A 13,265-nucleotide genomic window follows, 5' to 3' on the forward strand; every position below is an offset into this window, starting at 1 on the left:
AGCAGCACTAAAAATAGCGCTGTTTTACCGCCGACGCCCCCACCGCCCCAGTGTGAAAGCAGCCTAAGGCTGAAAGTATTCGGTTTTATGTAAGAGGAGCTATAGCCTTCAAATCAGCCAGCTAATACATTTTTAACATGTAAAATCTTTTTCTTGAAGTGTTTAACCATTTTAGCCAAACTTATAAATTGTACATATCAGCATGTAACTAAGGAAGAAATGGACAAATGCACAAAAAAATTCAAAGATGAACACCGTTTACAATTCAATTTACTAAAATGGTGATAATGCTAAATCGCACTTCCAAGCAATTATTTTTTTATATATGGTTTTGGACTGAGTGGGAAAAGGTAAAAAGCTCTGTCAGGTTTTAATTGTTGTCTGTATCCCCAGTGGGGATATTTCTCTTGACTTCCTGCACGGATGAATCTCCTGCTGTGGCTATGTATCCAGACAGCCAGTGCTGGCGGCTTTCAGAATACCCATATAGCGGCTGCATCTGATTGGATACTGGTATTGTTTGGCTAACAGTTTTCTGCCTGGCTTCTCTGGTATTTTAATTGAAGGATGTCAGGTAGGAGGGTGCTAATAGGACGACTTATGAAACCAATTTCAGTTTTTTTTTTTTTCTGTAACTGAAAAATGGTATAGTAGTTTGTCCTCGGGACCACATAAAAATATACCAAATCGAGTCAATCATGATGGTGCTAGGGATGAAACTTATTTTTCTGCTGGGGTTCAGAGACTATTAAAGTGATATTAAACTCAAAAGCAAACATTTATTATATTGCAGCTTACCAATTCTTCGATGTGATGGCTGCATTAGTTTTCTTTTTTTAGGCTCTTTCCTTTATGTTCATCTAGTGATCCAGCCAGTAAGTCTGTTGTTTTTCAACAGAACAAGCTGTCCTGCAAATGTATCAATTAAAATGTTGCGTCAAACCATTTACCACTGACAGGGTTTTGATCTACAGTGATCGGCTTTTATTTATTACCGTAATTGAAAACTTTTATTTCAAAAGAAAAAACAACTATTGCTGTAACTGCAATGGGAGCTGGAGTATGGCTTCAATTTGTTAGTGTATTTAAATCTGCTAGTGCATCTAACATTTTCCTCCTGCCAGATTAATAATGCTGCTGTCCAAAGGAAGTCCTTCAACCAGAGTGTAAGCACTCTAATGCCCCATACACACGGTCGGATTTTCCGATGGAAAATGTGTGATAGGACCTTGTTGTCGGAAATTCCGACCGTGTGTAGGCTCCATCACACATTTTCCATCGGATTTTCCGACACACAAAGTTGGAGAGCAGGATATAAAATTTTCCGACAACAAAATCCGTTGTCGGAAATTCCGATCGTGTGTACACAAATCCGACGGACAAAGTGCCACGCATGCTCAGAATAAATAAAGAGATGAAAGCTATTGGCCACTGCCCCGTTTATAGTCCCGACGTACGTGTTTTACGTCACCGCGTTCAGAATGATCGGATTTCCCGACAACTTTGTGTGACCGTGTGTATGCAAGACAAGTTTGAGCCAACATCCGTCGGAAAAAATCCTAGAATTTTGTTGTCGGAATGTCCGAACAAAGTCCGACCGTGTGTACGGGGCATATTACAGAAGGTATGTTACTGGCCAGATCAGCAGGTGAAATCAGAGATAAAAATCCTAAAAAGAAAACAAATGCATCCACTGCACCTAATAATTGGTAAGCTGCAATATATTACATTTTTGGTTTTAATACTACTTGGTCAATGAAAATAAAAGGGCACTTCTAAGAGACCCAGTAATTATTTAACATTGCTGTATAAAACACTAAAATTGTTCACTTGATGAGCTGGCCAGGAAACGCAAGATTGTAGGTAGAGCTTTTTTTGGCTAATAGATGTTAATTTCGTAATCCCTGTATCTCCCTGTCTGAGTCTGCACAGTGGTGTAGTGGTTAGCACTTCTGCCTGGCATAGGGTTGCCATCTTTTCTTCAAGCTAAACCCGAACACTTTAGCAGTTCACGGCATTTATTTTGTAGTATTCACTATAGGAGTGTAAAAGACCTGGGACACTTTTGGCAGGGACATGCGGTGAGGTGAGTGGCTGGTGAGGCACTGGCTAGTATCAGAGCCAGATACACACAGGTTACATACGCCGCGAACGTTAGAGCGAGAGCAATAATTCTAGCACTAGACCTCCTCTGAAACTCTAAAGAGGTAAAAAATTTTAAAGCATTGTCTATTGAGGTTCTTAAGTACTGAAGTTTGGTGCCATTTCCCAAGTGTGCGCAATTTTAAAGCATGATATGTTGGGCATCTATTTACTGGGCAGAACATCTTTCACATTCTACAAAAAAATCGGGTTGACTTTTAGTGTTTTTTTTTTTTTTTTTTTTTATTATTCATGAAAGTTTCTTTCCCAAAAAAACGGGTTTGAAAAATTGCTGCGCAAATACTGTGTAACATAAAAATTTGCAACGACCGCCATTTTATTCCTTAAGGTGTCTGTTAAAACAATATATATAATGTTTGGGGGTTCTGAGTAATTTTCTAGCAAAAAAAATATGATTTTTACATGTAGGAGAGAAGTGTCAGAATTGGCCTGGGTGGCAAGGGGTTATTTACCATAAGTAAGTAATATACAAATAATTATTATATATTTGTTTTTAAAGTGGAGTTCCACCCACTTTTACAACTCTTCAGCATCCCTCACTAAACTGTGCACTGTAAACGAATTGGATATTTAAAAATTTTTTTTCTCAGCACCTACTGTATATCTGCTGTATTCATTTTCACTTCCTCCTCCCTAGCCGTGGCCCATCGCATCATTTCCTGTTTGCAATGCCTTCTGGGAAGGGGCGGCAACTTTCTCTGACACTGCTGTTGCTATGGAAACCTGACCTGAAACCTATTACACTGCTTGTGCTGCACTGAGCATGTGCGAGATCTGCAAGGATGAGATCCAGGAAGAAATACAGTCTGGCTTCAGATGCCGACACTTAAGATGGCCACGGCCTGCTGTAAGTTTATAAAATAACAAACTACTGCTATAAACTAACAAAACAGACCTTAGTTTACAGACTAACTTTACTAGAATACATTAAGCTTGTGTATTATAGGGATATTGTTATTTAAAAAGTATAATTTCGGCCGGAACACCACTTTAACCACTTGCCGACCGCCTCACGCATATATACGTGAGCAGAGCGGCACGGGCAGGCAAAATCACGTACCTGGTACGTGATTGCCTTCCCGCGGGCGGGGGGTCCGATCGGACCCCCCCCCGGTGCCATCGGCGGTCGGCGTTTGGCTGGGAGAGTTGAGAGACGAGGGGGAGACCATCCGATCGTGGCCCCCCCCTCGCGATCGCTCCCAGCCAATGAGAAACATCCCCTGCCTCTGTATAGTACACAGAGGCAGAGGATGTGATGTCATCTCTCCTCGGCTGGCCAGTTTCCGTTCCAGCACCGAGGAGAGAAGACATGTAAGTGCACCAACACACACACAACACAGTAGAACATGCCAGGCACACTAAACACCCCCGATCCCCCCCCGATCGCCCCCCGATCCCCCCCCAATCACCCCCCCCCCCCGTCACAAACTGACAGCAAGCAGGTTTTTTTGTTTTGTTTTGTTTTTTTCCTGATTACTGCATGGTGTCAGTTTGTGACAGTTAGCAGTGGTAGGACAGTTAGTATTAGCCCCCTGTAGGTCTAGGGTACCCCCCTAACCCCCCCTAATAAAGTTTTAACCCCTTGATCACCCCCTGTCACCAGTGTCGCTAAGCGATCATTTTTCTGATCGCTGTATTAGTGTCGCTGGTGACGCTAGTTAGGAACGTAAATATTTAGGTTCGCTGTCAGCGTTTTATAGCGACAGGGACCCCCATATACTACCTAATAAATGTTTTAACCCCTTGATTGCCCCCTAGTTAACCCTTTCACCACTGATCACCGTATAACTGTTACGGGTGACGCTGGTTAGTTCGTTTATTTTTTTTAGTGTCAGGGCACCCGCCGTTTATTACCGAATAAAGGTTTAGCCCCCTGATCGCCCGGCGGTGATATGCGTCGCCCCAGGCAGCGTCAGATTAGCGCCAGTACCGCGAACACCTACGCACGCACCGTACACGCACCGTACACCTCCCTTAGTGGTATAGTATCTGAACACATCAATATCTGATCCGATCAGATCTATACTAGCGTCCCCAGCAGTTTAGGGTTCCCAAAAACGCAGTGTTAGCGGGATCAGCCCAGATACCTGCTAGCACCTGCGTTTTGCCCCTCCGCCCAGCCCACCCAAGTGCAGTATCGATCGATCACTGTCACTTACAAAACACTAAACGCATAACTGCAGCGTTCGCAGAGTCAGGCCTGATCCCTGCGATCGCTAACAGTTTTTTTGGTAGCATTTTGGTGAACTGGCAAGCACCAGCCCCAAGCAGCGTCAGATTAGCGCCAGTACCACTAACACCCACGCACGCACCGTACACCTCCCTTAGTGGTATAGTATCTGATCGGATCAATATCTGATCCGATCAGATCTATACTAGCGTCCCCAGCAGTTTAGGGTTCCCAAAAACGCAGTGTTAGTGGGATCAGCCCAGATACCTGCTAGCACCTGCGTTTTGCCCCTCCGCCCGGCCCAGCCCAGCCCACCCAAGTGCAGTATCGATCGATCACTGTCACTTTTTTTTGTAGCGTTTTGGTGAACTGGCAAGCGCCAGCGGCCTAGTACACCCCAGTCGTAGTCATACCAGCACTGCAGTAACACTTGGTGACGTGGCGAGTCCCATAAGTGCAGTTCAAGCTGGTGAGGTGGCAAGCACAAGTAGTGTCCCGCTGCCACCAAAAAGACAAACACAGGCCCGTCGTGCCCATAATGCCCTTCCTGCTGCATTCGCCAATCCTAATTGGGAACCCACCACTTCTGCAGCGCCCGTATTTCCCCCATTCACATCCCCAACCAAATGCAGTCGGCTGCATGAGAGGCATTTATATGTCCTCCCGAGTACCCCTACCCAACGAACCCCCCCAAAAAAGATGTGTCTGCAGCAAGCGCGTATATAGACGTGACACCCGCTATTATTGTCCCTCCTGTCCTGATAATCCTGGTCTTTGCATTGGTGAATGTTTTGAACGCTACCATTCACTAGTTGAGTATTAGCGTAGGGTACAGCATTGCACAGACTAGGACACACTTTCACAGGGTTTCCCAAGATGCCATCGCATTTTGAGAGACCCGAACCTGGAACCGGTTACAGTTATAAAAGTTACAGTTACAAAAAAAAAGTGTAAAAAAAAAAAAAAAACACAAACAAAAATAAAAAAAAATAGTTGTCGTTTTATTGTTCTCTCTCTCTCTATTCTCTCTCTGGTGTTCTGCTCTTTTTTACTGTATTCTATTCTGCAATGTTTTATTGTTATTATGTTTTATCATGTTTGCTTTTCAGGTATGCAATTTTTTATACTTTACCGTTTACTGTGCTTTATTGTTAACCATTTTTTTGTCTTCAGGTACGCCATTCACGACTTTGAGTGGTTATACCAGAATGATGCCTGCAGGTTTAGGTATCATCTTGGTATCATTCTTTTCAGCCAGCGGTCGGCTTTCATGTAAAAGCAATCCTAGTGGCTAATTAGCCTCTAGACTGCTTTTACAAGCAGTGGGAGGGAATGCCCCCCCCCCACCGTCTTCCGTGTTTTTCTCTGGCTCTCCTGTCTCAACAGGGAACCTGAGAATGCAGCCAGTGATTCAGCCAGCTGACCATAGAGCTGATCAGAGACCAGAGTGGCTCCAAACATCTCTATGGCCTAAGAAACCGGAAGCTACGAGCATTTTAGGACTTAGATTTCGCCGGATGTAAACAGCGCCATTGGGAAATTGGGAAAGCATTTTATCACACCGATCTTGGTGTGGTCAGATGCTTTGAGGGCAGAGGAGAAATCTAGGGTCTAATAGACCCCAATTTTTTCAAAAAAGAGTACCTGTCACTACCTATTGCTATCATAGGGGATATTTACATTCCCTGAGATAACAATAAAAATGATTTAAAAAAAAATATGAAAGGAACAGTTTAAAAATAAGATAAAAAAGCAAAAAAATAATAAAGAAAAAAAAAAAAAAAAAAAAGCACCCCTGTCCCCCCTGCTCTCGCGCTAAGGCGAACGCAAGCGTCGGTCTGGCGTCAAATGTAAACAGCAATTGCACCATGCATGTGAGGTATCACCGCGAAGGTCAGATCGAGGGCAGTAATTTTAGCAGTAGACCTCCTCTGTAAATCTAAAGTGGTAACCTGTAAAGGCTTTTAAAAATGTATTAATTTTGTTGCCACTGCACGTTTGTGCGCAATTGTAAAGCATGTCATGTTTGGTATCCATGTACTCGGCTTAAGATCATCTTTTTTATTTCATCAAACATTTGGGCAATATAGTGTGTTTTAGTGCATTAAAATTTAAAAAAGTGTGTTTTTTCCACAAAAAATGCGTTTGAAAAATCGCTGCGCAATTACTGTGTGAAAAAAAAAAATGAAACACCCACCATTTTAATCTGTAGGGCATTTGCTTTAAAATAATATATAATGTTTGGGGGTTCAAAGTAATTTTCTTGCAAAAAAAAATAATTTTTTCATGTAATCAAAAAGTGTCAGAAAGGGCTTTGTCTTCAAGTGGTTAGAAGAGTGGGTGATGTGTGACGTAAGCTTCTAAATGTTGTGCATAAAATGCCAGGACAGTTCAAACCCCCCCAAATGACCCCATTTTGGAAAGTAGACACCCCAAGCTATTTGCTGAGAGGCATGTCGAGTCCATGGAATATTTTATATTGTGACACAAGTTGCGGGAAAGAGACAAATTTTTTTTTTTTTTTGCACAAAGTTGTCACTAAATGTTATATTGCTCAAACACGCCATGGGGATTTGTGAAATTACACCCCAAAATAAATTCTGTTGCTTCTCCTGAGTACGGGGATACCACATGTGTGGGACTTTTTGGGAGCCTAGCCGCGTACGGGACCCCGAAAACCAAGAACCGCCTTCAGGCTTTCTAAGGCCGTAAATTTTTTATTTCACTCTTCACTGCCTATCACAGTTTCGGAGGCCATGGAAAGCCCAGGTGGCACAAAACCCCCCCAAATGACCCCATTTTGGAAAGTAGACACCCCAAGCTATTTGCTGAGAGGTATAGTGAGTATTTTGCAGACCTCACTTTTTGTCACAAGGTTTTGAAAATTGAAAAAAGAAAAAAAAAAAATTTTTTTTCTGGTCTTTCTTCATTTTCAAAAACAAATGAGAGCTGCAAAATACTCACCATGCCTCTCAGCAAATAGCTTGGGGTGTCTACTTTCCAAAATGGGGTCATTTGGGGGGGGGGTTGTGCCATCTTGGCATTTTATGGCCTTCAAAACTGTGATAGGTAGTGAGGAGTGAAATCAAAAATGTATGCCCTTAGAAATCCTGAAGGTGGTGCTGGGTTTTCGGGGCCCCGTACGCGGCTAGGCTCCCAAAAAGTGCCACACATGTGGTATCCCCGTACTCAGGAGAAGCAGCTGAATGTATTTTGGGGTGCAATTCCACATAGCCCATGGCCTATGTGAGCAATATATCATTTAGTGACAACTTTTTGTAAATTTTTTTTTTTTTTTTTTTTTTTGTCATTATTCAATCACTTGGGACAAAAAAAATAAATATTCAATGGGTTCAACATGCCTCTCAGCAATTTCCTTGGGGTGTCTACTTTCCAAAATGGGGTCATTTGGGGGGGGTTTGTACTGCCCTGCCATTTTAGCACCTCAAGAAATGACATAGGCAGTCATAAACTAAAAGCTGTGTAAATTCCAGAAAATGTACCCTAGTTTGTAGACGCTATAACTTTTGCGCAAACCAATAAATATACGCTTATTGACATTTTTTTTACCAAAGACATGTGGCCGAATACATTTTGGCCTAAATGTATGACTAAAATTTAGTTTATTGGATTTTTTTATAACAAAAAGTAGAAAATATCATTTTTTTTCAAAATTTTCAGTCTTTTTCCGTTTATAGCGCAAAAAATAAAAACGGCAGAGGTGATCAAATACCATCAAAAGAAAGCTCTATTTGTGGGAAGAAAAGGACGCAAATTTCGTTTGGGTAGAGCATTGCATGACCGCGCAATTAGCAGTTAAAGCGACGCAGTGCCGAATTGTAAAAAGTGCTCTGGTCAGGAAGGGGGTAAATCCTTCCGGGGCTGAAGTGGTTAAGGTAATTTAGTATATTTTCAAAAACTGTACTCAAGCAGGTGGACAAATTACTGAAGTTTGAAATTATAACTTCCAAACAGTAATTTCACAGTAAATAGATAAATAATAAATTATTATCTTATATAGCATAATATATTATTTTATGAATCTGTAGCAGCAGATTCTCATTCTCCCTCTTAACTGTGTGAGAAAAACATGGGATTCTGGGTAAATCTTATACACATAAACACATGTTATTTCTTTCTAGTTAAGAGGGCTGGGCTGGAAGGAAGCCTTTGTCTTTTAGACACATGCCCCCTTCTATGACACTGCTGCATTTTTATTGGACAGTTGGGCCAATGGTGCTTTACCATTGGTCCAAGGCTCCAAGCTATCTATTGAGCTCAGTGCCTCTGACAAGAAGTGAGAGGCACTGTGAGCTCATCCTCTGCTGCAATCAGAGTGTGCCAGCTTGTATTTAACCAGTTGCCGTCCACCCACCGTCAAATGACGGAGGGGCGGTGCGGCTCTCGTTCTGGGTGAACTACCATTAGTCATGGCTGTTTACCACGTGATCGGCCGTGATCGAGTCACTGCCAATCACAGATTGTACTGCCCACTTGAAGGCGGCGCATGCACATGATTGGGAGCGTGCTGCGATGGCATGCCGGTGGCGGTGTGTTCCCAGGAACACTGCTTGTCACCAAGCATGGTAAACAGCCAATGGCTGGCGGTTGTTTACCACGTCATCGGCTGTAATCCATTCACAGCCAATCCCAAAATGTAAACTCAGACCGGTAACTAGCCGTTACTGGCTCTTCTCTCCTCACACACCGTTTCCAGTGTGAGGAAAGAAAAGCCAGGAGCAGTGATTTACCGATCTGTGTGTTGTAGTGTACTGCACAAAGCACCACACAATAAGGAGAACCTGTCACATCGCCCCTACCCCCCCCCCCCCAACCTCCATTGCACCTGTCACCCAACAGTCACCACATCAGTGCTTATAAAAGTGCACCTGTCACCCATCAGTGCCCAAAAGTGCACTTGTCACCATCAGAGACTGCCATTAGTGACAGTCAGCGGTGCACCTGTCTCCCATCAGTGACCGTCATTGGTGACCCATCCGTGACCCTCACATGTCACCCATCAGTGACCGTCACCTGCCACCCGTCGCACAGCCCATCAGTGAACATCACCTGCCACCCATCGCACAGCCAATCAGCTGGAGGAACACCTCTGGTGGGAGCCATGATCTCTCAGGGCTTTCCTGGGATACACCTCTCACCTGTTAAGTCTTTTTTGCTGGGAGAGTTTTCCTCCTGTTGGACAGTCCCGTGGGCTCCCTCTTCCGTGGGCTCCCTCTTCCGTTCGGGGAGAGCCTGTACGCCTGGGAGTGCTGCTTCTAATTTTTCTCTCCAGACAGGCAGTTGTCTCTGTTCCCCGCTGGATGCCTGCATCACAGGATAAGCAGTGGAGGAGTGACCGCCATTGTTCTGCTGGCAGAGAGTGCCTCGGCCACGTCCTGTATAGGAAGAGGCAGCACTTCCGGGTCGGTGCGCGGTGTCATTTCCGGCCGCAAAGCGCAGAGGGAGAGGGCAGGGTCACCTGGTGCCTTAAGTTCTGGTTCCAGGTCAGCGCAGTGGCGTTTTTGAATCTGGAACCGGCGTTTCTCTTCACCACGCATCCACAGACAGCTATGGATAGCAATGCAGCGGATAAGGGGGGGGGGGAGCCAAGGCACCAGCAAGGTCAAGGTAAGGGACTGTGTCCTCTGTTACTCTGGGCCGTTTTCTCCTGTGGAGGGTCACTCACACTTTCCCCCCCTCCCCCCCACCCCCATCTCCCTGGGAATGTTTGTTGCAGTGGCTAGTGTTAGCATATCTGCCTAGCAACAGGGGACCTTAGGTGGTGGTGGTGGTTTGCTGGGCACATGGAAATAAGATGTTGTCTTTCCTAGTGCACCTGGGTGTCTTATCTGCGCTGTGTAGCAGCCTTTTAAGTGTGGTTCCTTGTCTCTTTTCTGTTTGTCCAGGCCAAAGGTTCTGCCCAACCAGTCAAGAGAAGGTGCCCTGTCTGCAAAGAGAAATTAAGCGATGTTTGGACCAAAACGCTTTGTGCAGATTGCATTGCAAATCTAGTCAGGGAGGAGTCTCCATCCATGTGTGGCGATTTAGTTACAACCATAATGGATGAGCTCCGGGCCACCTTTCAAGCTTTTCGGTCAAACCTAAGAGAGGAACCAGGTTCCTCAAGGGATCCCACGGTTCCGCAGCCATCTTCAGAACCCCAGGGCGGCTCTCAAATAACAATAGGGGGTCCGATATCCCAGGATACTTCCCAAGGGTTCGTTTCCCTCGCTCCAGATGAAACTGAGGAGGAGTAAAATTAAACAGATGCCGCTTCTAAGTACAAAATGTCGCTAGAAGAGGTTGGAGGACTCCTGAAAGTAATCCATGCTACTTTGGGGATAGAAGAGGAAAAGAAGGCACTCTCCCTGCATGACCGCATGTACGCTGGTTTAGCAGATTCAAAAGGCTGTTCTTTTCCAGTCCATTCAATTATCACAGATATGATTAAGAAAGAGTGGCTGAAACCTGAGAAAAAGCCATTCTTTTCCCGGGCTCACAAGAGAAGATTTACATTTGAGGAAAGTCCTGACTCTATATGGAACAAGGTTCCAAAATTGGACTCTGCCTTTTCTCAGGTCTCGAAGTCTACGGACCTTGCCTTTGAGGATATGGGCACTCTGAAGGAGCCCATGGATAAAAGGATGGACCTGCTTCTTAAAAGAACCTGGCAATCAGTGATGAACAATCTAAAACCAGCAATGGCAACAACCTGTGTTGCAAGGAATTTAGATCATTGGGTTAACCAGCTGAAGGCCCATGTTACGGCGGATTCCCCAAAACAGTATATTCTAGACTCCTTTACAACTTTGACTGCAGCAATATCATACATTGCGGATGCTTCAGCAGAATCTATTCGCATGTCAGCCAGGTCAGCAGCTTTAACTAATTCTGCTAGGAGGGCCTTATGGCTGAAAACTTGGCCAGGTAATGCTGCATCTAAAAACAGACTATGTAGTATTCCTTTTGCATGAAATTGGCTGTTCGATTCGGAGCTAGAGTCCATTCTTGGTCGTTTCCGGTCAAGAAGAAACAGGTGCAGACCCGTAAGCGTTTTTTTTCGGCCCCAAAAAGGGCAGCAGGAAAGGAAAACGCAGAGCAAGAGAATGCCATGGTCTTCCCAGAAGCCCAAAGGTAGGAGTGGAGTGCTCTTCAATCCTCCTACGACCCACAGAAAACCGCAATGACTCCCCCCTCAAGGTCGGGGGAAGACTCCAGGAGTTTCTGCCTCAGTGGAGAGCCAATACTTCAAACCAGTTTATTGTAAATATGCTCTCCCAGGGATATGTGATAGAATTCACGGAAGAACCTCCAAAAAGATTCTTGATGACAAATGTCCCAAGGGATTTGGTCAAGGCTTTCGCCACGAAGTCCCTAATTCAGGAACTGAAAATCCAGAAAGTCATTGTTCCGGTCCCGACAGGGGAGTTCTTCCAAGCTTTCTACTCACATGTATTCCTTGTTCAGAAACCTCCAGGAAAAGTTCCTCCTCATCCTGAATCTCAAAATGCTGAACAAATCAGAGTACAGAAGATTTCGGATGGATTCCATTTTCTCAGTAAGAAACCTCCTGCATCAAGGGTGCTACATGGCATCAATAGATTTACAAGATGCCTACCTCCACATTCCTATTGTCGCCAGGTCACAGAAATATCTGAGGTTAGCACTGAAAGAAGGGAAAAAGGTGGTACATCTGCAATTCAGAGCACTCCCGTTCGGTCTGTCATCATCCCCAAGGGTGTTCACGAAAATAATGGCCGAAGCATTTGCGCCTTTGCATCTAGAAGGAATCTGAGTAATTCCTTATCTGGACGACCTGCTGTTTTTTGCTCAAACCAGAGAAGGTCTTCAAGAAAACTTGGTCAGAGCCTGTGGTCACCTAGAACCATAGGGTAGATCTTAAACCTTCAAAAATCAAATCTGATTCCCTCACAGGAAGTGTTATTCCTGGGTTTCCGTATCAACTCTTTGGAGCAAAAAATGTTTCTTCCAGAAGAAAAACAGAAAAAGTTGGTACAAGTGGTGTCACTGCTACAGTCCAATCAGATTCTGTCCATCAGGAAGATCATGTCAGCGTTGGGAACCCTGACCTCTTCCATACCGGCAGTTCAGTGGGCAAAGCTCTATTTCAGACCTCTGCAAAGTTTTCTGTTAAAAACCTGGGATCACCAGCAAGATTCACTAGATTCACTAGTGAAGATCCCTACAACGGTGAAAAGGAGTCTTTGGTGGTGGAAGAACCAGACAACATATTCAGAAGGCCTGTTATGGTCCTTCCTAACCCAGGTAAGGTTAACAATGCCAGCTCCTGGGGTTGGGGGACTCACATGAATGGTTGGTGGGCCCAGGACTCGTGGTCCACAAAAGATGCACTAAGGGCCTCAAATTGGAGGGAACTAAAGGCTATAGAAATAGCTTTACTGACCTTTGCAAAAGAAGTCCAGGGACAGCATACTCAGATCCTGTCAGACAACGCCACGGCGATCTCTTTGCGACTCAGGAAAATTCTCAAGTGTTTCGCTTCTTCTCCCTGAACAGGAACGAGTCATCACTGGGAGTGGACGCTCTGGCGCACAGTTGGAAATTTCACCTCTGTTACGCATTCCCCCCATTTCAGCTTATCCCTCGGGTCATAATAAAAATCCGGAAAGAGGATACAACAGTAATCCTTATCACTCCCTTTTGGCCCAAAAGGCCTTGGTTTTCATCCCTTCTATAGATGCAACTAAAACCATATTGGCACCTTCCGTTAAGACAAGACCTCCTGTTATAAGGTCCTCTGCTTTACCAGGAAGTAGCAAAGCTAAAACTCACGGCTTGGCTTCTGAGGAGCAGCTCTTGAGGAGAAAAGGTTTCTCGGATAGATTGGTGGCTACCCTCCTTTCTAGCAGAAAGAAGGTTACAAGAGCAATATATTCCAAAGTCTGGAAAG

This window comes from Aquarana catesbeiana, linkage group LG01 (genome assembly GCF_042186555.1).
Source record: "Aquarana catesbeiana isolate 2022-GZ linkage group LG01, ASM4218655v1, whole genome shotgun sequence".
In the NCBI taxonomy this organism is placed as follows: Eukaryota; Metazoa; Chordata; class Amphibia; order Anura; family Ranidae; genus Aquarana; species Aquarana catesbeiana.